The sequence below is a fragment of the Protopterus annectens genome, chromosome 1.part1 (genome assembly GCF_019279795.1).
Source record: "Protopterus annectens isolate FY-2018-M chromosome 1.part1, PAN1.0, whole genome shotgun sequence".
Taxonomy (NCBI): Eukaryota; Metazoa; Chordata; order Ceratodontiformes; family Protopteridae; genus Protopterus; species Protopterus annectens.
The window spans coordinates 1,775,464,763-1,775,489,763 of record NC_056726.1 but is presented as its reverse complement, the minus strand read 5'-3'; the positions used below and the strand labels follow the sequence as shown (position 1 = coordinate 1,775,489,763).

The following is a 25,001-nucleotide window of genomic DNA, read 5'->3' as shown; positions in this document are numbered from 1 at the left end:
GTAATGACTGCAACAGTGAAATATGACGAACATAGTACAGTTGTGTACACTTACCATAAATGTAGATATTCGAGTGTATTCACTGTTGCAGTCCTGGTTATCCACCTTCTAGCCCCATTTTTCTCTTAGTATACCTCTCCTTTCTTTTACTATGCTTAAAAGCGTTTTTGGTGTATTTGCTTTTGTTTGGAGATATATTTTTTGTGTGTTAAATTTTATATATATATATATATATATATATATATATGTATATGTATATATATATATATATGTATATATATTCATGTATATGTATATATATATATATATATATATTATATATATATATATAATTTTGCTCCCCATTTGGGAGGCACCTGACATCTGGAGCAAGAAAAAACGATGTAATGGCGTCGGCTGCATGTTTTATACCCCTGACGACCTGACGTCATGGAAGAAGGGACAGCAACCGACGCAGGACCCAAGACTTTGTTAATCAGGCCGACTGAGGGGAACCTGCCAGCAGATTGCCCAAATGTAATGACTGCAACAGTGAATACACTGGAACATCTACATTTATGGTAAGTGTTCACAACTGTACTTTCTCGATCTCTGTATTCCGGAATGGCTTTGTTAAGCCATCTGACTATGATCCTCTGAAAAAACATAGGGATAAAGACCGAGACAGACCACACAGGTTCAAAGCTGCCAACAACGCTTCCGTTAAGCCAGTCGCCAGTTCACTGGTACTCAGTGAGGTGCTTTCGCAGCCCCTTATGCCCGATTCATTGGATTCGCAGGCCTCTATCGAGAACTGTTCTGAGTCCGGTATGCCGCAAGACTGTTCTTCATTACAACCGCGGATGTCTGTACCTTGGATGGATCCGAGCTGCTGTTTAGGTACCGGCTGAGGAAGTCCTTCGCACTACCGATGTTCGAGTCACTGACGACTTCTTTGCATCTTCAGTTCTGTCTAAAACTACTGAGTTTCTAAAGCAGAGTACGCACTACGTCTAAAAATGACAACCAAAGCGCATGCACCTCCTCCCTTGCCTCAACATCAAATGCTTAAAATGGCAGAAGACCTTCTTATTATGATGATTAGAGGAAGTCAGCCTCCCCTGCTAAGAGAAAGAGACCTGCCTCCAGCAGCTTTAACAGACCAGGAGTCCGACGACTCTGAGGTATCTGATTATGAAGATATTCCCTTATCTGCTTATGAGGATTCGGATGCAGAGGAATCCATTCCCTCTTCTTCTCCAGATGATTTTTCTTTTGGGGAAACCTTACATACTTTGAGAGCACTTCCACTGGGAATGCTAAAACTATCCTTAGTCCAAAAATAGACTCTGAGAATTTTTAGATTTGCCACAACATAGGCCTTTAGCAATCCCCACCAGTCCTGGATGTTGTGGATGATGTCTTTATGGAATCCAGTTTAACACCCGATACTTTACCCCCCTGCTCCTAGAAAACCAGATACTATAGAGTACCTGATTCTCACAAATTCCTTATCAGAAATCCTACTGCTGATCCAGAGGTAATCTCCCAGGGGCCTAAAGGTATCAAAGCAACTGCAGCTAAGAATCCCACCCCTTCGGACTGGGATTCCAGAGCTTTGGACAGATGGGGTAAGAAAGTATATACTTCTGCAACTCTCGCCATTAGGGCTTTGAAATGCCAGTTTCACATGCCGAAGTACCAGCAATATATTATGGAACTTAAGCAAAAAAATAGCTACCTTTGCAGACTGTGCAGAAAATAAAGAATTACAAGAGCTTATGCGTTCTGCAAGCCGAGTCAGCAAGCATACATTGCAGTGTGGCTTTGACTCCCTAGAAGCATCTTGCAGGGCAGCAGTTACTGGTTCTGTACTGAGGAAGCATGCTTGGCTTAAGGAGCAGACCTTGCCAGACCATGTCAAATCAAAATTACTAGATGCTCCTTTGAACAAGGGCAATCTGTTTGGCACCAAAGCAGAAGAGGTTCTTAAAAAGACGGAAGAAAAAGCTAAATCTATGCAGACAGTCAAAGATTTCTTTCAAGTTCATCCTCCCAGATTCAGCAGAAACTTCCCCTCTAAGCACTGGGCCTTCCCTACACCTAGCAGACAGGGCCAAGGTACCCCTGTAGGGAAAGGCCATCCAGGCCCCTATCCCAGGGCCAGCAAAGAAGCAAACAATGGACCACGTCCGTCTCTAAGGCAGGTAGTTCTAAGCCAAGCTTGTATGGTAAGCACTCGCAATGACTCTCCCTCACCCCTCTGCCCTCCTTTCATAGGTTCATAGGTTCATACTAGGCTATCTGCCCAAGGGCATTTATAAGCCTAAAAAATGCAACCCATTCCCACACCGGGAGTCGAACCCAGGACGCCTGGGTGAAAACCAAGAATCCTAACCGCTAGACCATATGGGAAAGCCCTCACTCATCAAAAGCTAGGAGGAAGGCTCACCTTCTTCAAGGACAACTGAGTCTCTATAACCAAGGACCAATGGGTCTTAAAAATCATTTCTCAGGGATACAGATTCTCCTTCAGTGAGCTCCTTATTCCAAGAGGGTACCCAGACCTCCACCCAAACCATTGGGCAGAGGCATTAAAACACAACCAAACTGTAATCTCCCAGAGGCAGTAGAACCTGTCCCTCCAGATCAAACAAGAAAAGGTTTTTACTCCAGACTATTCCTTGTTCCCAGAAAAGAGGGCACTACGCCCCATCCTGGATCTATCCAAACGGAACCCCTCCTTGGTACTCCCCCAGATTCAGAATGCTAACCTTCCAGCAGCTCCTGCTTTGCTCACACAAAATGCCTGGCTTGTGACACTAGACCTAAAAAGATTCACCAAATGCTTGGCACCGTCCTTACCTGGACGACTGCCTCATTCAGGTGGACTGCAATGAAAAGTTGCACCAGGACCTTTCTTTGTCAAATCACTCCTATCTTCCCTTAGGGTTCACCATCTACTGAGAAAAAATCAAAGCAAAGCCCTACCAGGAAAATTGCTTTCCTGGGAGCTGTGCTAGACACAGCAACCCAAATGGCCTTCCTATCCCAGCAGAAAAGCAGAGCTTCCTGCCGTCTCTACTTCACCCAGCTGACTTGGCACTGGAATGAAAAAGTTGCCCCCTCACCACTGCCCCGGGTGTTTACCAAATGCATGGCAGTGGTAGCTTCTCACCTGAGACGACAAGGATTCCAGGTGTTTCCATATTTGGACGACTGGCTCCTCACAGCTCCCACCAAGCATCTCCTTCTGATGGCCAGAGATTACACTTTTCGCGTTTGTCAAAAGCTGGGTATTTCAATAAATTGCGAAAGTCTGTTTTGTCGCCTTGTCGTACTATTACCTACATAGGCAAATCTAGATACAATAAACATGTCTGCAAGACTAACACATCAGAGAATAACAGACATTCACAAATTGGTATCACTCCTTTTCAACAACAACAGAATCAAAAGCCAGGTTAGTTCTGAAGGTGTTGGGAATTATGGCAGCGGCCATACCTCTGCTTCCATTAGCCAGATACCACATCGCGGATCCTTCAATGGATGCTCTTTACCCAATGGTCATACCAGCAACTTCCAATGTCTCACACCATTATGATCACGCGTGCAAAAATCATCTCATGTGGTGGATGTCTTCCCCTCAGCTCTTGTCGGGAAGACCCTTTGTTCCACCTCCTCCGGTTGCTACTCTGACAACGGATGCCTCCCTGATCGGGTGGGGGGGGCATTATCAGGGCAGAGACGGTCAGGGCACATGGCAACCAAGCGAATGCCACTTGCACATAAATGTTCTGGAGATGAGAGCAGTGCTTTTAGCGTTGCAAGCCCTTCAAGACTCTCTTCCCTTGGGAGCGATTGCAATCCAGACAGACAATATGTCTGTAGTGTGGTACATCAACAAACAAGGCGGAACCAGATCATACCCCAGGTTTGTGTGAGAAGCACTCAGACTGTGGCAATGGGCGATTTCTTCTCAGCGGTTTCTGATAGCAACGACATCCCGGAAGTCCAATCAAATTATGGACAAGTTGAGCAGAGCTATACTCATGCCTCACGAGTGGTCTCTGAAAGACTCTGTAGTGAGAGAAATTTTTCTCAAGTGGGGTCAGCCTTGCTGCGATCTTTTGCTACTCCCCAAAACAGCAAGTGCAGAGAATATTTCCTCTATTCCCTTTACCAGGCCAACCCAGCAGAGGCGGCTCTAGTCCAAGTTTGGCCCCGGGACTTCTGCATGCATTTCCTCCTTTCCCACTGATCTCTCAAGTAATACAGAAAGCTATCGCTCAGAAGGCCTCATTGATCCTCATTGCTCCTTACTGGCCTCGACAAGTGTGGTTCCCCTTTCTACATCGTTTTCTCTTGGGGCGACTGTGGAATCTGGACCTAGTTCCAGATCTTTTGTTCCATCAGTCGGGTCAGTTTCATCGCTCCCTCCCTCTCTGAACCTCACTGCTTGGTTCCTCCAGTTCCAACCTTAGCCAGGCTTCCTCAATTATCTCACTCTGTTAGAGATATTTTGATAGCTTCCCATAAATCTTCCACTCGAAAGATTTATTTGAGTAAGTGGAAACGCTTCACATATTGGGCTCAAGGAAAGGACATAGATCCTTTCACTGCTTCCATCCAACTAGTCCTTGATTTTCTAGCTGAACTCTTCCATGCAGGTTCATCTCCCTCTACACTTAAAGTTCAATTGGCAGCTATTTCTAATTTTCATGTGGGTATTTCTGAATCTGCCCTAATGTCCCACAAGCTCTGCAAAGCCTTTTTGAAAGGAGTTTTTCTTCTCAGACCTCCTATAAGAAATCCTCCTTCTCCTTGGGACCTAAATTTAGTTCTTGCTTCTTTGATTCTTCCCCTTTCCGAACGTGCAGTCTCCTGTTCTTTAAAATTATTATCATAGAAAACTCTTTTCTGGTAGCTATTACATCAGCTAGAAGAGTTTCAGAGCTTCAAGCACTCAGCTGTCGTCCTCCTTATCTTTTGTTTCATAAGGACAGAGTATCCTTACGAACTAACCGTCCTTTTGCCTAAAGTGGTCTCGGCGTCAAATCTAAATCAAAGCATTGATCTACCTGTCTTTTTCCAGAATACTCCAATAGGTCTGAACAAAAATTACACTGCCTGGATGTTCACCGTCAATTGAGGTACTACTTGGATAGAACTAAACAGTTCAGAAAATCTGATCAGCTGTTTGTCTCCTATGCGTAGAGCAGAAAGGGACTTTCAGTTTCAAAGGTATCATTATCCAGATGGCTAACATCTTTGATTTCCCTTGTATATGAAATTAGACATCAAAAGCTGCCTGATAAACCTAAGGCTCATTCCACCAGAGCTTTGGCTGCTTCTTTAGCCTTCCAAGACAGACTGCCTATCGACACCATTTGTGCAGCGGCTACTTGGGCTACTCCTCACACTTTCATTTCTCATTATAAGTTGGATTTAGCTTCTAGGCATAGAGCTAACTTTGGTTCCACTGTTCTCAGGAGTCTGTTCCGTTAGGCCACCCGGGACAAGGTGCTAGGGACGCGGTCCCATCCAGCAAGAATGAAGGCGAGATAGACAACTTAACATATAGAAGTTATGTTCTTACCATAACGTTCCATGTTAGTTGTCTTCTTCTCGCCTTCTTCTTCATCCCTCCTTCCCCTGGCCTGGACAGACCTAGAGGAGTTGTGATTGTGACCTCTCTTTCTACCACCTCTTTCTTAGACATATGCTATTATGCATATTTCCTGGTTCAGGATGTAGGTCACCCTTCTTTCTTCCTGTTGTTAGAGGTGGACTCTGTTTTACAGTTATTCTGTTACTATTATAAGCTGGGGTTAGCTTACAAACGAGATCTGAGGTAACTCTCGCCTAGCATTGTGGGATATAAGGGGAGCCTCGAGGCGGTGGAACCAACTCTCGAGCTTTTAGAGTGGCCGAGTCGGAGCCGAGGTCGGCTCCGAACCCATCCAGCAAGAAGAAGGCGAGAAGAAGACAACTAACATGGAACGTTATGGTAAGAACATAACTTCTATTTCCTATCATACCTTGCCTGCAACTAGGGTTCCTATGGTGGGCAGAGGCCTGCCACCAAAACAAGGGACTGCCATTCACTCCACCCCCTGCCACCCAAACCCTAACTACAGATGCATCAGACTATGCTTAGGGGGCTCATCTGGCAGGAAAGTGCATTCAGGGCAAATGGAGCCCACATCAAATGCACCTACATATCAATCAGAAAGAGATGCTAGCTGTACAGAATGCACTGACAGCCTTCAAGGACTACCTTCATCCAGGATAACTAATGATAAAGACAGACAACACCACAGTTATGTGGTACATAAACAAGCAGGGAGGTACACATTCCTACCCCCTTTGCAGACTAGCCATGGCATTGTGGAAGACTGCCTTGACCTATCAAATACAAGTGCAAGCTCAATTCCTGCCAGGAAAGCTAAGTACTCTGGCAGACGAACTAAGCAGAAATGTTATGGACCCACACGAATGGAAACTGGAACCACAAGTTTTCAACATGTTGACACGCAAATGGGGGACCCCAGACTTAAATCTTTTTGCCTCACCCCAGAACTATCAGTTGGATAAATTCTGCACAGGAATTTATCAGAAAAAGCTTGGAAAGTGGATGCTTATCATTCACCTGGAAAAACCTATCAGTTTATGCTTTTCCCCCTCTGCCTCTGCTCTCCAAAGTTCTGCTAAAAGTCAGACAGGACAAACCAAAAATTATTCTGATGGCTCCAGACTGGCCTCACCAACACTGGTACCCACTCCTACGCAATGTGTCACATTGTGGCACCTGCCTCAGACACCTTACCTACTGTCTCAGCAGAACTACCAAATTCTGCACACTCAGCTCCAAACTTTGAATCTTGCAGCATGGCTAATCAACTAATTTCACCCTTGCCATCTCTCAGCAAACCAGTGATGGATGTCATTTTGGAGGCTAGAAGGTCTAGTACTAAAAAATCTTATGCTGACAAATGGAAAATATTCTGTGCCTGGAACCAATCGCAAGGAATAAGCACAGCAATGCCCAATATTCCTAAGATTCTGCAATACTTAACTGAGATGCTTCACAACGGCCTATCTTTTTCTTCCATAAAAATTTATGCCTCTGCCATTTCAGCTCATTACAACACAGAGCCCTCCCCTCTTCTCTCATCCTCTGCTAAAGCAGTATCTCAGAGGGGCCAAAAATTTAAGACCTCCCAGGAGAGCACCAACCCCTGCATGGGACCTCAGTTTTGTTTTGGAAAAACTCACTCTCCCTCCTTTTGAGCCAGCTGCTACTGCAGACCTAAAATTTCTCTCCTGGAAAACTGCTTTCCTTTTAGCAGTCACTTCAGCTAGAAGGATTTCAGAATTACAGGCTCTTATGGCAGTGGAGCCTTTCATTATTTTTCATCTGGACAGGGTGGCTCTCAGGACCAATCCATTTTTAATGCCTAAGGTGGTATCCACTGTGGCTCTTAATCAGACCATTCATCTGCCAACTTTTTCCCAATCCACAGAACAAGGGTGAGCGCATTCTGCATTCATTGGATGTATACAGACAACTTAGATTCTACTTAGAACAAAATCTCTAAGAAAATCTGAACTGTTGGTGGCATTTGCTGCAGGGGCGGAGGGAAAGGCTATTTAAAAGCAGACGATTTCCAAATGGATAAGCCATTGTATTCGTTTCTGCTATATGCACCATGGCAAACCTATCCCCAAAGGGATCAGATCTCATTCCACCAGGGTTGCATCTACCTCTGCAGCCTTTCTCAGAGGGGTTCCTACCAGAGACATTCTAGAAACTGCTACCTGGAGCTCAGTTCTTACGTTCACCAAACATTACCATTTACCTCTCTTCTCTAAATCCAGAGCTGGCTTTGCCACTGCTGTCCTGCACGGCCTTATAGCTGCTCCTAATGCTGTATAAATCCATCCTCCCAACCATATCTTTGGGAATCTACCCAAATGTAATGACTGCAACAGTGAAATATGACGAACATAGTACAGTTGTGTACACTTACCATAAATGTAGATATTCGAGTGTATTCACTGTTGCAGTCCTGGTTATCCACCTTCTAGCCCCATTTTTCTCTTAGTATACCTCTCCTTTCTTTTACTATGCTTAAAAGCGTTTTTGGTGTATTTGCTTTTGTTTGGAGATATATTTTTTGTGTGTTAAATTTTATATATATATATATATATATATATATATATATATATGTATATATATATGTGTATATATATATATATATATATATATATATATATATATATATATATATATATATATAATTTTGCTCCCCATTTGGGAGGCACCTGACATCTGGAGCAAGAAAAACCGATGTAATGGCGTCGGCTGCATGTTTTATACCCCTGACGACCTGACGTCATGGAAGAAGGGACAGCAACCGACGCAGGACCCAAGACTTTGTTAATCAGGCCGACTGAGGGGAACCTGCCAGCAGATTGCCCAAATGTAATGACTGCAACAGTGAATACACTGGAACATCTACATTTATGGTAAGTGTTCACAACTGTACTTTCTCGATCTCTGTATTCCGGAATGGCTTTGTTAAGCCATCTGACTATGATCCTCTGAAAAAACATAGGGATAAAGACCGAGACAGACCACACAGGTTCAAAGCTGCCAACAACGCTTCCGTTAAGCCAGTCGCCAGTTCACTGGTACTCAGTGAGGTGCTTTCGCAGCCCCTTATGCCCGATTCAATGGATTCGCAGGCCTCTATCGAGAACTGTTCTGAGTCCGGTATGCCGCAAGACTGTTCTTCGACTACAGAACCGGCGGATGTCTGTACCTTGGATGGATCCGGAGCTGCTGTTTAGGTACCGGCTTCTGAGGAAGTCCTTCGCACTACCGATGTTCGAGTCACTGACGACTTCTTTGCATCTTCAGTTCTGTCTAAAACTACTGAGTTTCTAAAGCAGAGTACGCACTACGTCTAAACAAAATGACAACCAAAGCGCATGCACCTCCTCCCTTGCCTCAACATCAAATGCTTAAAATGGCAGAAGACCTTCTTATTATGATGATTAGAGGAAGTCAGCCTCCCCTGCTAAGAGAAAGAGACCTGCCTCCAGCAGCTTTAACAGACCAGGAGTCCGACGACTCTGAGGTATCTGATTATGAAGATATTCCCTTATCTGCTTATGAGGATTCGGATGCAGAGGAATCCATTCCCTCTTCTTCTCCAGATGATTTTTCTTTTGGGGAAACCTTACATACTTTGAGAGCACTTCCACTGGGAATGCTAAAACTATCCTTAGTCCAAAAATAGACTCTTGAGAATTTTTAGATTTGCCACAACATAGGCCTTTAGCAATCCCCACCAGTCCTGGATGTTGTGGATGATGTCTTTATGGAATCCAGTTTAACACCGGATACTTTACCCCTGCTCCTAGAAAACCAGATACTATAGAGTACCTGATTCTCACAAATTCCTTATCAGAAATCCTACTGCTGATCCAGAGGTAATCTCCCAGGGGCCTAAAGGTATCAAAGCAACTGCAGCTAAGAATCCCACCCCTTCGGACTGGGATTCCAGAGCTTTGGACAGATGGGGTAAGAAAGTATATACTTCTGCAACTCTCGCCATTAGGGCTTTGAAATGCCAATTTCACATGCTGAAGTACCAGCAATATATTATGGAACTTAAGCAAAAAAATAGCTACCTTTGCAGACTGTGCAGAAAATAAAGAATTACAAGAGCTTATGCGTTCTGCAAGCCGAGTCAGCAAGCATACATTGCAGTGTGGCTTTGACTCCCTAGAAGCATCTTGCAGGGCAGCAGTTACTGGTTCTGTACTGAGGAAGCATGCTTGGCTTAAGGAGCAGACCTTGCCAGACCATGTCAAATCAAAATTACTAGACGCTCCTTTGAACAAGGGCAATCTGTTTGGCACCAAAGCAGAAGAGGTTCTTAAAAAGACGGAAGAAAAAGCTAAATCTATGCAGACAGTCAAAGATTTCTTTCAAGTTCATCCTCCCAGATTCAGCAGAAACTTCCCCTCTAAGCACTGGGCCTTCCCCACACCTAGCAGTCAGGGCCAAGGTACCCCTGTAGGGAAAGGCCATCCAGGCCCCTATCCCAGGGCCAGCAAAGAAGCAAACAATGGACCACGTCCGTCTCTAAGGCAGGTAGTTCTAAGCCAAGCTTGTATGGTAAGCACTCGCAATGACTCTCCCTCACCCCTCTGCCCTCCTTTCATAGGTTCATAGGTTCATACTAGGCTATCTGCCCAAGGGCATTTATAAGCCTAAAAAATGCAACCCATTCCCACACCGGGAGTCGAACCCAGGACGCCTGGGTGAAAACCAAGAATCCTAACCGCTAGACCATATGGGAAAGCCCTCACTCATCAAAAGCTAGGAGGAAGGCTCACCTTCTTCAAGGACAACTGAGTCTCTATAACCAAGGACCAATGGGTCTTAAAAATCATTTCTCAGGGATACAGATTCTCCTTCAGTGAGCTCCTTATTCCAAGAGGGTACCCAGACCTCCACCCAAACCATTGGGCAGAGGCATTAAAACACAACCAAACTGTAATCTCCCAGAGGCAGTAGAACCTGTCCCTCCAGATCAAACAAGAAAAGGTTTTTACTCCAGACTATTCCTTGTTCCCAGAAAAGAGGGCACTTGGCGCCCCATCCTGGATCTATCCAAACGGAACCCCTCCTTGGTACTCCCCAGATTCAGAATGCTAACCTTCCAGCAGCTCCTGCTTTGCTCACACAAAATGCCTGGCTTGTGACACTAGACCTAAAAGATTCACCAAATGCTTGGCACCGTCCTTACCTGGACGACTGCCTCATTCAGGTGGACTGCAATGAAAAGTTGCACCAGGACCTTTTCTTTGTCAAATCACTCCTATCTTCCCTTAGGGTTCACCATCTACGAGAAAAAAATCAAACCAAAGCCCTACCAGGAAAATTGCTTTCCTGGGAGCTGTGCTAGACACAGCAACCCAAATGGCCTTCCTATCCCCAGAAAAGCAGAGCTTCCTGCCTCTCTACTTCACCCAGCTGACTTCCAGAAGTCATATCATTGCGAGGAAGTCCCTGCAAGCCCTGGGATACATGGCATCTTGCATTCTTCTCATCCCTCTCGCCAGGCTTTACATGAGAAAACTTCAGTGATACTTAAAGGAACCTTTGGTGTCAGCACCCTCAGTCCCTAGAGACCACTCTTCCTCTGATCCCTTGTATAAGGGCCGGATTTCTCTGCTGGGCAGAGGCCTGTGCCATGAACAAGGATTTTCCCTTCATCCTCTGCTCTTCCAGCCAGACCATCACCACCAATGCCTCAGACATTGCTTGGGGTGCTCACCTAGCAAGCAGGTGTACCCAAGGCCTTTAGAATGCCCAGCAACTTCACTTGCACATCAACCAGAAAGAAATGATGGCAGTGCAAAAGGCACTGACTTCCTTCCAACCCCATCTCAGGCCAGGGGTCCTTCTTATAAAAACAGACAACACCACAGTAATGTGGTACATCAATAAGCAGGGAAGCACCCAATCTTACCCCATGTGCAGGTTAGCCACAAGCCTCTGGCTTACAGCCACCTCCATGAGGCTTCACCTAATTGCCCAATACTTACCAGGGATCAACAACACCCTGGCGGACCACCTAAGCAGAAACTTACTGGACCCCCCCCACGAATGGCAGCTGCACAGAGAAATATTTCTGCAAATCACCCAGGAGTGGAGGACCCCAGAAGTGTTAGCCTCGCACCTGAACCACCAGCTGCACAAGTTTTGTACCAGGGAGTATCACCTCCCAGCATGGAAGGTGGATGCCTTGACCTTCCCCTGGAGCTCTGTCTTTATGTACACATACCCTCCTCTTCCCCCTTATTCCCAAGGTTCTGATCAAAATAAGAGAGGAGTGACCAAAGGCCATCCTCATTGCTCCAGATTGGCCCAGACAGCATTGGTACCCCTTGCTATGCAGTCTGACCTTACAGCCCCCAAAGCTGCTTCTCCTGATGTCAGACCTCTTGACTCAGGAGAAGGGGACGGTACTGCATCCAGACATACAGACTCTCAAAACTTTCAGCATGGCTTGTAAACTAAAAACTAACAAGGAGTCCCTGTTAAGCAAACAAATCTTGGATGTCATCACAAAGGCCAGAAGGCCCAGCACAAGAAAATCATATGCAGGAAAATGCAGAAGATGCTGCTCCTGGAAACAATTAAAAGGGAGCATTACCTCCCAAACTTCCATCCCTCTCATCCTGGATTACCTAATAGAGTTGCTCAGTAGTGGCCTCTCTTTTTCCTCTATTAAAATCCATGCCTCTGCCATCTCTGCCCATTATGATTCAGACCCACCCCTTTTCTCTCATCCTTTGATTAAGCAATTCCTCAGAGGGGCTTCTAATATCAGGTCTCCCAGAAGGCCTCCAATGCCACCCTGGGACTTGAATTATGTGTTAGAGAAACTAACTTTACCTCCTTTCGAACCTGGTGCTTCAACAGAACTGAAACACCTCTCTTGGAAGACTGCCTTCCTACTAACTATCACCTCAGCCAGAAGGGTCTCAGAACTTCAAGCCCTCACGGCTGTCGAGCCCTTAATAATTTTCCATGCAGACAGAGTCTCCTTGAGGAATAACCCCTCCTTTATGCCCAGGGTGGTATCTGATGTCACCTTTAACCAGGCCATACACCTTCCCACCTTCTTTCCCAACCCTCAAAACAAGGGGGAAAGAATTCTACACTCACTAGACGTGCACAGACAACTCTGATACGATCTGGACCGAACTAAGCCATTCAGAGAAACAGACCAGCTTCTTGTAAGCTTTGCCCCAGGGGCAGAGGGGAGACCCATCTCCAAACTATTTCCAAATGGATTTCACACTGTATCCATTTCTGCTACAGATTGCATGGGAAACCCAGCCCTAAGTCTATCCATGCCCACTCCACTAGGGCAACCTCCACTTCTACTGCCTTCCTCTGATGAGTACCTACCAGGGACATATTGGAAGCGGCCACCTGGACCTTTGTCCATGCCTTTACAAAGCATTACCACCTTCCTCTCTTTTCTAAGTCTAGGGCAGGGTTTGCCTCTTCAATTCTGCAGGGCCTCCTGACCCGTACCTAGGACTCCACCTGTCCTTCCACCCTTTTACTCGGCTTTGGAAATCCTCCCACAGGTGATGACTGCAACAGTGAAACATGAAGAACATAGAATAGTTGTGTACATTTACCATAAATGTAGATGTTTAAGTGTATTCACTGTTGCAGTCTTAGTTTCCTTTCCTCCATCCCCCATTTAACATTTTCCGCTAGGGGGACATAAGCTTCACAAGGTGGCTTTTTAGCCACCAGGACCACTTCTCTCTTTTTCCTTGTGCTTTTGATCGGTTAGGGCAAGAAAAACTGATGTAATGATGGCTACCTTGCTTTATAGCACTGATGACCTGACAGACTACAGGCAACGGCAGCCAGCGCACAAAAACATTGACTCTGGCATTTGGGCTGACCGTGGGCTACCACAGCAGGGATAACCCACAGGTGATGACTGCAACAGTGAGTACACTCTAACATCTACATTTATGGTAAGTGTACACAACTGTACTTTCCTATATGCACCCCCCCCCTTAATCTAATACCAAACGTCCTGTTCAAAATCAGGCAGAATCCGCCAGAAATCTTGCTGGTGACTCCCTTTTGGTCAAGACACCATTGGTTCCCCCTTCTACGTTTAGCCAAAGGCCATCACCACAAGTTACCACCAAGTAGACCTTCTCACACAGAAAGTACAGTTGTGTACCTACCATAAATGTAGATGCTCGAGTGTATTTACTGTTGCAGTCATTACACTTGGGGTTATCCTGCTGGCAGGTGACCCACAGTCAGCCCGAGTTCCAAAGTCTTGGTCCTGCGTCGGTTGCTGTCGCCTCTTCCCTGACGTCAGTGCGCCAGGGGTATAAAAGTTGCAACAGACGCCATTTTCTTCAGTTTTTCTTGCCCCAAATGTCAGGTGTCCCCAGATAGAAAGGCTGGAAAGATAACAATATGCCAAAAAACATGCATATATTACTATAAACATTTCCTTCATCTACAAGCAAATACACCACATAGGTTGTATAGAGTTGAGAAGTACAGAAAAGTCCCAGCAATGAAAAGGGGGATGGTTTGTGGGTAACCTGGACTGCAACAGTGAATGCACTCGAACGTCTGCATTTATGGTAGGTACACAACTGTACTATGTTCATAGTGTTTCACTGTTGCAGTCATTACACTTGGGTAGAATCCCAAAGCTGAGGTTGGGTGGCTGGGTCTAAATTGGATTGGGAGAGGCTACCAGGCCCTGCAGAACTGCAGTGGCAAAGCCCGCTCTGGATTTGGAGTAGAGAGGTAAGTGGTAGTGCTTGGTGAAAGTGTGCACTGAGCTCCAGGTTGCAGCTTCTAAAATGTCTAAAGTTGGTACTCCTCTGAGAAAAGCTGCTGAAGTGGCTGCTGCTCTGGTAGAATGAGGCCTAATGCCCTTAGGCACTGATTTGCCATGTTGTGCATAACAGAAGCAGATGCAATGTCCTATCCATTTTGAAATTGTCTGCTTTGTAATAGGCTTTCCTTGTGATCCTGCAGCATAGGCTACAAACAGTTGCTCAGTTTTTCTGAAGGCTTTTGTTTTGTCCAAGTAGAATCGTAGCGGTCTGTGTATATCCAAAGCGTGCAGAAGTCTCTCCCCTTTATTCTGGGGATTTGGGTAGAAAGTAGGTAAATGAGTGGTTAGGTTCAAGGCCACATTGGAGACCACTTTTGGCATGAATGCTGGGTTTGTCCTAAGAGAAACCCTGTCCTGATGGAAAATGATGAAAGGTTCCACAGCCATCAGTGCCTGTAACTCTGAAACTCTTCTTGCTGAAGTTATTGCTAGGAGCAGAACAGTTTCCATGATAAGAATTTTAGATCAGCTGTGCTGGCTGGTTCAAAAGGAGGCAGTGTGAGTTTTTCTAAAACAAGGTTGAGATCCCAAGTTGGTACTGGTGCTCTCCTTGGGGGTCTTATATTTTTAGCCCCTCTGAGATACTGTCGTAGTAGAGGATGTGAAAAAAATAGGAGGGTCCGTATTGTAATGAGCTGAAATGGCAAAGGCATGGATTTTAATAGATGAGAAAGATAGGCCTTTGTCCAGCATCTCAGTTAGGTATTGTAAAATCTGAGGTATATTAGGGGCAAGTGGTTCGAGGCCTTGTGCCTGGTTCCAAGCACATAATTTCTTACATTTTTCTGCATAAGATTTCCTAGTGCTGGGCCTCCTGGCTTCTAAAATGACATCCATAACAGCTTTAGAGAGAGGTGCAGTCTGAGTGGCTACATTATCTGCCATGCTGCCAGATTTAAGGTTTTGAGTTGACTGTGCAGAATCTGATTGTTTTGCTGTGTCAGAAGGTGAGGAATTTGAGGTAGAAGCCAAGCTGGGCCTTGAGACATGTTCTTTAGGATTGAGTACCAGTGCTGTCGTGGTCAGTCTGGGGCAATCAGGATCATTTTTGGCCTTTCTTGTCTGACTTTTAGGAGCGCCTTGGTAAGAAGAGGCATCGGAGGGAAGGCATAGACTGTCAGCCTTTCCAGCTGATTGATAGAGCATCCACTTTCCATGCTTGAGAGTGATGAGTTCTTGTGCAGAATTTCTGTATTTGGTAATTGTGAGGGGAGGCAAAAAGATCTATGTCTGGGCGTCCTCATTTCCTCGTTATCATGCTGAACACCTGTGGATTTAGTTTCCATTCGTGAGGATCCATGACATTTCTGCTTAGTTAGTCTGCCAGTGTAATTTTTGTTCCTGGCAGGAATTGTGCTTGCAGATGTACTTGATAGGCCAGTGATGTGTTCCACAAAGTCATGGCTTGCCTGCATAGGGGGTAAGAATGTGTGCCCCCTTGCTTGTTTATGTACCACATAACTGTGGTATTGTCCGTCTTTATTAATAGTTGTTCTGGATGTAGTAGGTCCTTGAAAGCTGTCAAGGCATCCTGAACAGCTAGCATCTCTTTTTGATTGATGTGAAGATGCATTTGTTCCTTGGGTCACGTGCCCTGAATAAATTTTCCTGCCATATGTGCCCCCCAGACATAATCCGATGCATCCATTGTTATTGTCTGCCTGGCTGTGGATAAGGTGAAAGGCTGTCCCTTGTTGTGGTGACAGGCCTGGGACCACCATCGAAACTCCTGTTGTAGGCAGGGAATTAAAGTTATGATTGTCTCCAGGCTGTGACAATGCTGAGTCCAAACACTTTTCAGATACCACTGTAGTTTCCTCATATGCAGTTTTGCATATGGAATTAGTAGAATGCAGGATGCCATGAAGCCCAGGGCCTGCAGAATTTTTCTTGCAGGGAGCTGGGTTTTTGTTGCCATCATTTGGAAGTAATGAGTCAGTTGCCTTTGTTTGTCTGGCGTGAGATAAGCCATCTGGGCAGTTGTATTTAAGCTTGCACCCAGGAATATTATCTCTTGAGAGGGCACTAGTTTTGATTTCTTTCCGTTTACTTTGTACCCTAGGCAAATTAGTAATCTTTTTACAAACGCCAGATGCTTTAGAAGAATGTCCTTGCTCTCTGCTTGAATAAGGCAGTTGTCCAAGTAGGGATATATTTGAATTCCTTTTTGTCTGCAAAATGAAATTACTGGTGCCAAGCATTTTGTGAAGACCCTGGGCGCAGTAGATAAGCCAAAGGGCAGTGCAGAGAATTGGTAATGCATTGAGCCTGCTATGAATCTGAGTTATCTTCTGCAAGATTGTCTGATTGGGATATGCAGGTATGCCTCCTTGAGGTCCAACGTAACTATCCAAGTCTTCTTGCCCAGCATGGGCAGAAGTTGCTGTAGTGTTAACATTTTGAATTTTGGAACATCCAGGAAAGTATTAGGATTGACAGGTCCAGTATTGGTCTCCAGGCTTTGTCCTTTCTGGTACTAAGAAAAGTCTTGAGTAAAATCCTTGTCCCTGTTCTTGCTGTGGAACTCTTTGAATAGCTTCCATGTCCATAAGAGCAGCAATCTGTTTTTGGGCCTCTGCCCATTGGTTTTGTGGCAGGTCTTGCATACCTTTTGATTTTGAAAGCATGTGGAAATGGAACCTGTAACCCTGAGAAACAATATTCAGCACCCATTGGTCCTGGGTGATTATGTGCCAATTTTTTGAGAAAAGTGCTAGCTTTCCCCTAGGGGTGCTGCCAAAAGGTAAGTGCTTGGCATTTGTAGAGGGAAATCATTGGGACTGTTTTCTATAAGGTTGTGATTTGTCTTCCCCTCCTTTGGGGGCTGAAGCACCCCATTGTTTAGGTCTTTAGGAACTTGGGGCTGAGATCCGCCTCTTGGGCTTCTGTATCTGCCTCTTTGTGGCCTGTCTGACACTGGAAAGGACCAATTTTTTGAAGGCCAGTTTCTGCTAAATCTAGGTGGTTGAACCTGTAAGAAAGCCTTCACTGTCTGCATTGATTTTGCTTTATCCTCCATTTTCTTTAACACTTCTTCTGTCTTAACACCAAACAAAGTATCATGCTGTAGTGGAGCATCCAGTAATTTTACTTTAACATGGTCAGGTAAACTTTGTTCTTTTAACCAAGCATGCCTTCGAATAACAGAGCCTGTAACTGCAGCTCTACAAGAAGCCTCTAATGAATCAAAACCACATTGCAGAGTATGCTTTCCCACTTGTTCAATTGCATGCAATAAATCCTGCATTTCCTTACTGTCAGGACTTTCTGTATTTGAAACCATTTTTTGTTTTAACAATGGCATGAGATACTGTTGATATTTAAGCATGTGAAACTGGCAATTTAAAGCCCTTACAGCTAAAGTAGCAGAAGTGTAAACTTTTTTCCCCCATCTGTCCACAGCTCTGGAATCCCTATCAGAGGGGACAGGATTTTTAGCAGTGGAAGCCTTAACCCCTTTAGGACCCTGAGAAATTCTTTCTGGGTCTGCAGCGGGGTTTTTGTAAAGAAATTTATGAGAGTCAAGGGACTCTGTAGTACCTGTCTGGCTTGACTGGTGCAGGAGGTAAAGAATCAGGAGACAGACTGGATTCAGAAAAAACATCATCAACAATATCAAGCACAGGGGGGATAGCCAGGGGCCTGTGCTGAGGCAATAAAAGGAAGTGTCTAAGCCTTTTCTTGGATTCTGAATAATCCTGGCTCTCCCAATGGAAATGCTTCCTCATAGTGTGCAGGGTTTCCCCAAAAGAATAATCCTCAGGCCGAGACTCTTCTGCTGCATCAGAGTCCTCATAGGGAGGGAGGAGAATATCCCTGATCAGAGGAGGAATCAGAGGAAATGGAAACCTGGTCAGAGGAATCATGGTCAGAGGAATCATAGTCAGTGTCTTGCCTAGGCCTTTTGTCAGGAGGGGGATGGGAACCCCTGATTAAAGTAATTAGGTCTTCGGCAATTTTAAGCATCTGTTTCTTTGGCATGGATGACTGTTCAGGAGAATGCTGTACTTGTTTCCTCGTCTTTAATGGTGTTTTTGACTTTGCCTTGGCTGCTGAAGTGGGCTTAATTGTAAGCTGTGAAGGTCTAAAAACACCCTCCGAAGCCGATACCTGCTCAGCGGCTCCAGACCCATCTGAAGGAATAGTTTCCATGCCTTGAGTTTCCACAGGCCTCGGTGTCTCCACATGGCTGTCGGTTACGGCCTATGGCTCTGAGGTAGCGGGTGTCAGGGGCTGCGAAAGCGCCTCACTGAGAAACAGCGAACCAGCGACTGGCCTTAAAGAGGCTTTGTCGTCTGTTTTGGACCTCAGATGCCTGTTCTTTTCTTTGTCTTTGCGTTTTTTATAAATTCCGGTCGTCGGTTGTTCCGACAGCATTATGTAATTAAACCTTCGACCAAAATAATGTAAAGCAAAATCGAACCGACGTTTAATAGTGCGTTTATTGAATCTAGCACAAAACCAACAACTGGTAACGTCGTGGTCAGGGCCTAGGCAAGGAAAATAGTAAGAGTGAAAGTCCTTATGAGGTATTTGCTTCCCACAAGAAATACAATTATTAACTTTTACTGACATCGGTCTGGAGCAAGAAAAGTTTCCCCAACGGGGTACTTAGCTTTATTGAAGACTTCGGTTCTGAAACTCAAATTTGAAAATCTCAGGAGTCTGCCGACCGGCACTTGCGAACTGCTTTTGCTTCGGGCACCGCGTGGCAAGAAAGACTGAAGAAAATGGCATCGGTTGCAACTTTTATACCCCTGGCGCACTGACGTCAGGGAAGAGGCGACAGTAACCGACCAAGACTTTGGAACTCGGGCCAGACTGCGGGTCACCTGCCAGCAGGATAACCCCAAGTGTAATGACTGCAACAGTGAAACACGATGAACATCACAGGATCCTTTATACAGCCACTCTTGTCAACACTATAGCTGATACTGAGGGTGATAGGATTCTAATTCTCTTCAGACTCCTTTTCCCTGCGAATGTGCTCAGGGTTTTGCATGAGGCCAGAAAATCCAACATTAGGAAGTTACATTTCCAAATGGCAAAGATTTTCACCATGGTCTTTCTCTAAAAACAAAGAAGCACTGGCAGTGAGAATACCACTGGTTCAGGAATATACTGTTCTCAGCTGGCTTGGCTCGTTTGTCAGTTAAAGTTCGCAAGTCCGCTATCTCTGCTTATCTGCCTTTATCTCTTCCTCTGATATCCAAGTTTGGGTATAGCAATTTTTTAAAAAAGTCCTCCACATTAGGTGTCTCAGGAAACTTATTCCTCCTCCTTGAGACCTTAATTTTGTTCTGGAGAAATTGACATTGCCCCCATTTGAACTCACAGCTTCTGCTTCCCTCAGACATGGCTCGTGGAAAACTGTCTTGGTAGTAGCCCTGACTTCGGCTAGAAGGGTCTTGGAACTCTTAAGCCCTGATAGCCATTCCCCCCTTCTTAGTCTTTCATAAGGACAGGGTACCATTGTGAACTAACCCTTCCTTTATGCCCAAGGTGGTTAATGAACTATCCCTTAACCAGTCTATTCAACAACCAATCACAGTGAGAAGATTCTGCACTCCCTTGATGTTCACAGGCAACTGAGGTATTACCTGGAAAAGACAAAAACCCTCAGAAAATCTGACCAGCTTTTCGTTAATTTTTTACCCTAAGGCTCTGGGTCTTCCTGTGTACAAGCAGACCATCTCTTCTTGGATTTCTAAAACTAGCTCTGTTTGCTGTACTCGCCATGGAAAGGATCTTGATGCACCTGTAAAAGCCCATTCTACCAGAGCTATGGCTTCATCAAAGGCATTCTTTTCAAAGGATTGCATAACTGTGCCATCCTGGAAGCAGACCCTTGGTCTTCTGTTCATACCTTTACCAAGCATTACAAGCTGGATGCCATCTCCAGAGCTAGAACCAGTTTTGCCAAAGCCATTATACATGGCTTCATAGAGAGTTTCTCTGCTCCTTCCTCCTCCCCTCCCTCTTGAGCTCTGGTATTCTCCCTCAAGTAAAAAATACTGCAGTAAGTGAATAGAAGGACGTAGAAAAGTTGTGTAATAGATGATGATAAGTTGTCTATCTCGCCTTCATTCTTGCTGGTTGGGTTCGGAGCCGATCCTCGGCTCTGACTCAGCCATCATCAAAAGCTCATGAGCTGCTTACTGGCTCAAGGCCCCCCTATATCCCATGATGCTTGGCGCTAGATACCCAGATCTCGTTTGCCGCTTCTGCTACAAGGTTGCGTTTACTGGCTCAGGTCGTATTTTTTCACTTTATTGATAATATTAGAACTTTTTGTATATTATTATTTATAACACTTAGTGTCATACATAGTTGTAGGATTTGTGGTATTTGTTCGTGTTTAATTTCCCCCCTTGAAAACTCGTTTTCTTCTCAGAGAGTTTTCCCCTCCCTCCCACTCCCATTTTGCCTTTTTAAGGTAAGCCATTTTAGTTAGAGGCTTATCCTTGTTTTCTTTTTTTAAGGTAGAAAAATTTTTTTCATTAGAAATTGTGGTAGTTTGTAGGTCTTCTATTATAGAGTGTGTGTGCTGTTAGGGTGTGGTAACTTGTGTGGACTGTGTGTGTTTTTTTCTAGTTACCTACTTCCCTTTGTACTCTCTTTGTATTTGACTTTTCCTTTACAGGAATGTCTAAAGACACGAAAGTGTCTTGAATTCAAGAAGTGTGACTCATGCTGTCAGAAAATGTCTCTGACAGATGGTCACACTTCTTGTGTCTACTGCTTGGGTGCCCTACACCTGCAGGACTCTTGTTTGTTGTGTCACGCCTTTAGTCCAAGAGTCCTGCAGGAGTGTAGGAATAAGCTTATCCTTGGGGGGGTTTGCTTAAACCTGAAGGATCACCGGCCAAGACTAAGTCAGTGAAACCTTCCAGACCATCGAAGCTGTCTGCTCGCAGTTTGGAGCCGTCATCGGGTGTGGCTTCTACTTCAACTTCGGTTCTGGCTGGAGCCGAAGTACCTATCTCCAAGTCTACTTCGGCTCCGACTGGAGCCGAAGTACCTATCTCCCAGTCGGCCCCGACTCTTCTGTCGAAACAGTCAGGGAGTCGAAAACACTCCAGGTCACCATCCTTGGAGTCGATACACTCAGCTCCAGGGTCACCCTTGTTGCAGTCGGAGCGAAGTCATCGATCCCACTCTTCTCGGTCGTCTAGACTTTCTGACCATGATTTGGAGAGAGTGGTGAGCAGGCTTTTAAAATCACAGGCCCTGGCTAAAATGCTATCCAGCCCCCCTCATCAGGGTTCGGCTCTACCTGTCTCTGCAATAGTTCCTCCTTCGACTCATCCATTGAGTTCGGAGCCGGAGCATGCTGAGGCTGGAATCGTGGGACCGTTGGCACCGATACCTCCCCTTTTGGTTCCGTCGTCTGCTCCGAAGCATGTTAACTCCTCCGAGTCTGTCACTTCAGATACCGACTTAGAGGAGTCGGAAGGGTCCCCGAGATCCCCCTCTGAGGACGTCTCCTTCTCAGACATCCTTGAAATTCTTAGGCAGAGGAGGAACTGGACTACCCTTAACCCTTCCGAGGATGAGTCTGTATTCCTGGACGCGTTTGGATCCCGACCCTCCACCTCCTGGGTGTCTCCGCCTTTCGATCCACTGATGTCTGTGGTGGCTCGAAAGGTGGGGTCAGCTCCAGACACAATGGAACCAACTCCCCGCAGGCCCAAAAAATTCATTACTGCCCTTCAAGACAAGCAATTTCTGACCAAGAGTGTTCCCGTTGATACCATGGTAGCAGCAGCTACTAAAAAGGAGTTGGCTGAAACTTCATCTGTCCATCCCCCTAATAAGGAATCTAGGACAATGGACAGATATGGGAAGCGGATGTTTTCCTCAGCGACCTGCTCCATGAGGTGTCTGATCTATTTGTGCCATTTTACCCGCATTCAAAGGGATCTCCTTAAAGAGCTAGAAGATGCCCTTCAAGATCCATCAGCTGCGGGAGTCCAGGCTAAGGTTGGCTCCCAGCTGGCGACTCTACATTCGGTAGTAAACTCCTCCATGCGGCTCATCTCTTATGCAGCCGATGACGCGAGTAGGGCTGCAGGCACAGGCGTGGCTCTGAGGAGACATGCTTGGATGCGGTTATGCAACTTTGCGGAACCCTTCAGGGCATCTTTCACCAACACCCCCTTTGATGGTTCTGCTCTGTTTGGACCACAGGTGAAAGATACCCTTACCAGGTATGAGCAAGAAGGCAAGACTCTCTCTGCTGTGGGAGTCCGTTTTTCCACTCCTTTAAGACCGTATCCTAAAGGTCAGAAGAGTGGGAAAATGAGGTTCCGGAAACCCCAGGGAGCCATGCCTGACACACGTGGAGAATTTCCCTCCAGGGGCAGAGGAGGGAACAACATTAAACGCCGCCCTAGGGGCAGAGGGGGTCCTCAAAATCAGGGCCAAAGAGAATCTTTCTCTGACAAGCCCTTCAAGCATCCCTGAAGGGCTGCCCGGCTGTCCACCTTCGGAAGCAGTCGGGCGAAGATTATCTCTGTACCCAAAAGCCTGGCAAAGTATAACACAAGACAAAATGGGTACTTTCTATCATATCCGAAGGCTACAAAATCCCCTTCTTTCGCACTCCCACTTTACCAACAAATCCCTTCCAGATGTTCCACCCAATCTAAGGGATCAAGCAGTTCAAGAAATTTCAAAACTGCTAAGAAAGAGCCATCCAGTCAGTCCCAGCAGACCAACAAGGATCCGGAATTTACTCAAGGTTCTTTTTGGTACCAAAAAAGATGGGACTGGAGACCCATTCTGGATCTCAGCAGACTAAACAGGTCTGTTCAAAGAACGAAGTTCCGGATGGTCACGCTACAGTCCATTTTACCCTTTCTGGGTCAGGACAATTGGATGTGCTCCATAGATCTTCAGGACATGTACTACCATATCAAAATGGACAGACGCTCCAGAAGATTCCTCCGCTTCCGGCTGGGAGCCAGTCATTATCAGTTCAGAGCTCTGCCCTTTGGTCTCACCACAGCCCCCAGTGTGTTCAAATGTTTGGCAGTAGTTACCGCTCACCTGAGATGGCAAGGATTCCAGGTGTTTCCATATTTAGAAGACTGGCTCCTTACTGCAACCACCAGGCATCACCTGCTGTGAGCCAGAGACTACACCATCCAAACATGCTCCAAACTAGGCATCACAATAAATTTTGAAAAGTTTGCATTGTCGCCTTGTCAATCTATCACCTTTGTAGGCACAAACTTAAATACAAAGGACATGTCAGCGAGACTTCCAGTAGACAGTGTTGGCTATTCGACAACATGTGCAGGTCTTATTAGGATGCAAAAAGATTCAGGCCAGATTCTTCCTAAAAACTTTGGGTCTCATGGCAGCGGCGGTCATACTAGTCCCCCCTTGCACGTTTTCACATGAGGATTCTTCAGTGGATGCTGTTCACTCTGGTCCTTCCAGCAACTCCCAATGTCTCACATGATAATGATCACACAGTCATGCAAAAATCAACTTGTTTGGTGGATGGTTCCCCATCATTACTCCAAGGCAGACCATTCGTTCTCCCTCTTCCAGTAGCTACGGTGACCACGGACGCCTCCCTGATCTGGTGGGGGGGGCGCGCGTTTTCAGGGCAGAACAGTCCGAGGCACCTGGCAGCCTCACAAGTACCATCTACATATCAACGTCTTGGAGATGAGAGCAGTGCTTTTATCATTGCAAGCTCTTCAGAACTCTCTTTCCACTGGGACCATAGCAATTCAAACAGACAATATGTCAGTAGTATGGTACATCAACAAGCAGGGTGTAACCAAGTCCTACCCCTTATGTCGAGAAGCACTCAGACTTTGGCAGTGGGCGATCTCTTCCCAATGGTTTCTGATAGCAGCGCACATCCCTGGGAAGTCCAACGTTCTAGCAGACAGGCTGAGCAGAGCAATTCTCATGCCTCACGAGTGGTCTCTCAATCAGACTGTGGCGGACAAAATCTTCCACAAATGGGGTCAGCCTTGCTGCGACCTTTTTGCCACCCCCTTCAACAGCAAGTGCGACAACTTCTTTTGTCTCCTCCCTCTTCCCGGACACTTCCCCAGAGACGCTCTAGTTCACAATTGGCCTCAGGGACTTCTTTATGCATTCCCTCCGGACACTTCCCCAGAGACGCTCTAGTTCACAATTGGCCTCAGGGAGTTCTTCATGCATTCCCTCCGTTTCCCCTGATTCCCAAACTAATACAGAAAGCTACCACATTGGGATGCAAGATGATCCTCATTGCCCCTTACTGGCCTCGACAAATTTGGTTCCCGTTCCTGCATCATCACCTTCTGGAGCAGCCCTGGATCCTGGACCCACTTCCAGACCGCCTGATCCATCAGTCGGGCGGGCTGCATCAATCTCTCCAGCTCACTGCTTGGTTTCTCCACTTCTGACCTTAGCCAGGCTTCCGAACATCTCCCACTCGGTGCTTGAAATCATCTTATCTTCGCATAAGTCTACCGCTAGAAAAACTTATGCTAGTAAGTGGAAACTTATTTCCTTATGGGCAGAGAC

The 25,001-nt window shown here is 45.8% G+C and overlaps 1 protein-coding gene and 2 non-coding genes across 3 annotated transcripts in view; 1 reads left to right on the top strand and 2 right to left on the bottom strand.

Moving 5' to 3' along the window:
* WASF2 (WASP family member 2) overlaps positions 1-25,001 on the top strand; it is a 739,282-nt gene that overhangs the window by 664,040 nt on the left and 50,241 nt on the right. The gene's annotated exons all lie outside the window — the stretch shown is intronic.
* On the bottom strand, positions 2,323-2,394 carry TRNAE-UUC. Its single transcript has one exon. It is a non-coding gene; the product is annotated as a tRNA-Glu (tRNA).
* Positions 10,284-10,355, bottom strand: TRNAE-UUC. The gene has a single exon. It is a non-coding gene; the product is annotated as a tRNA-Glu (tRNA).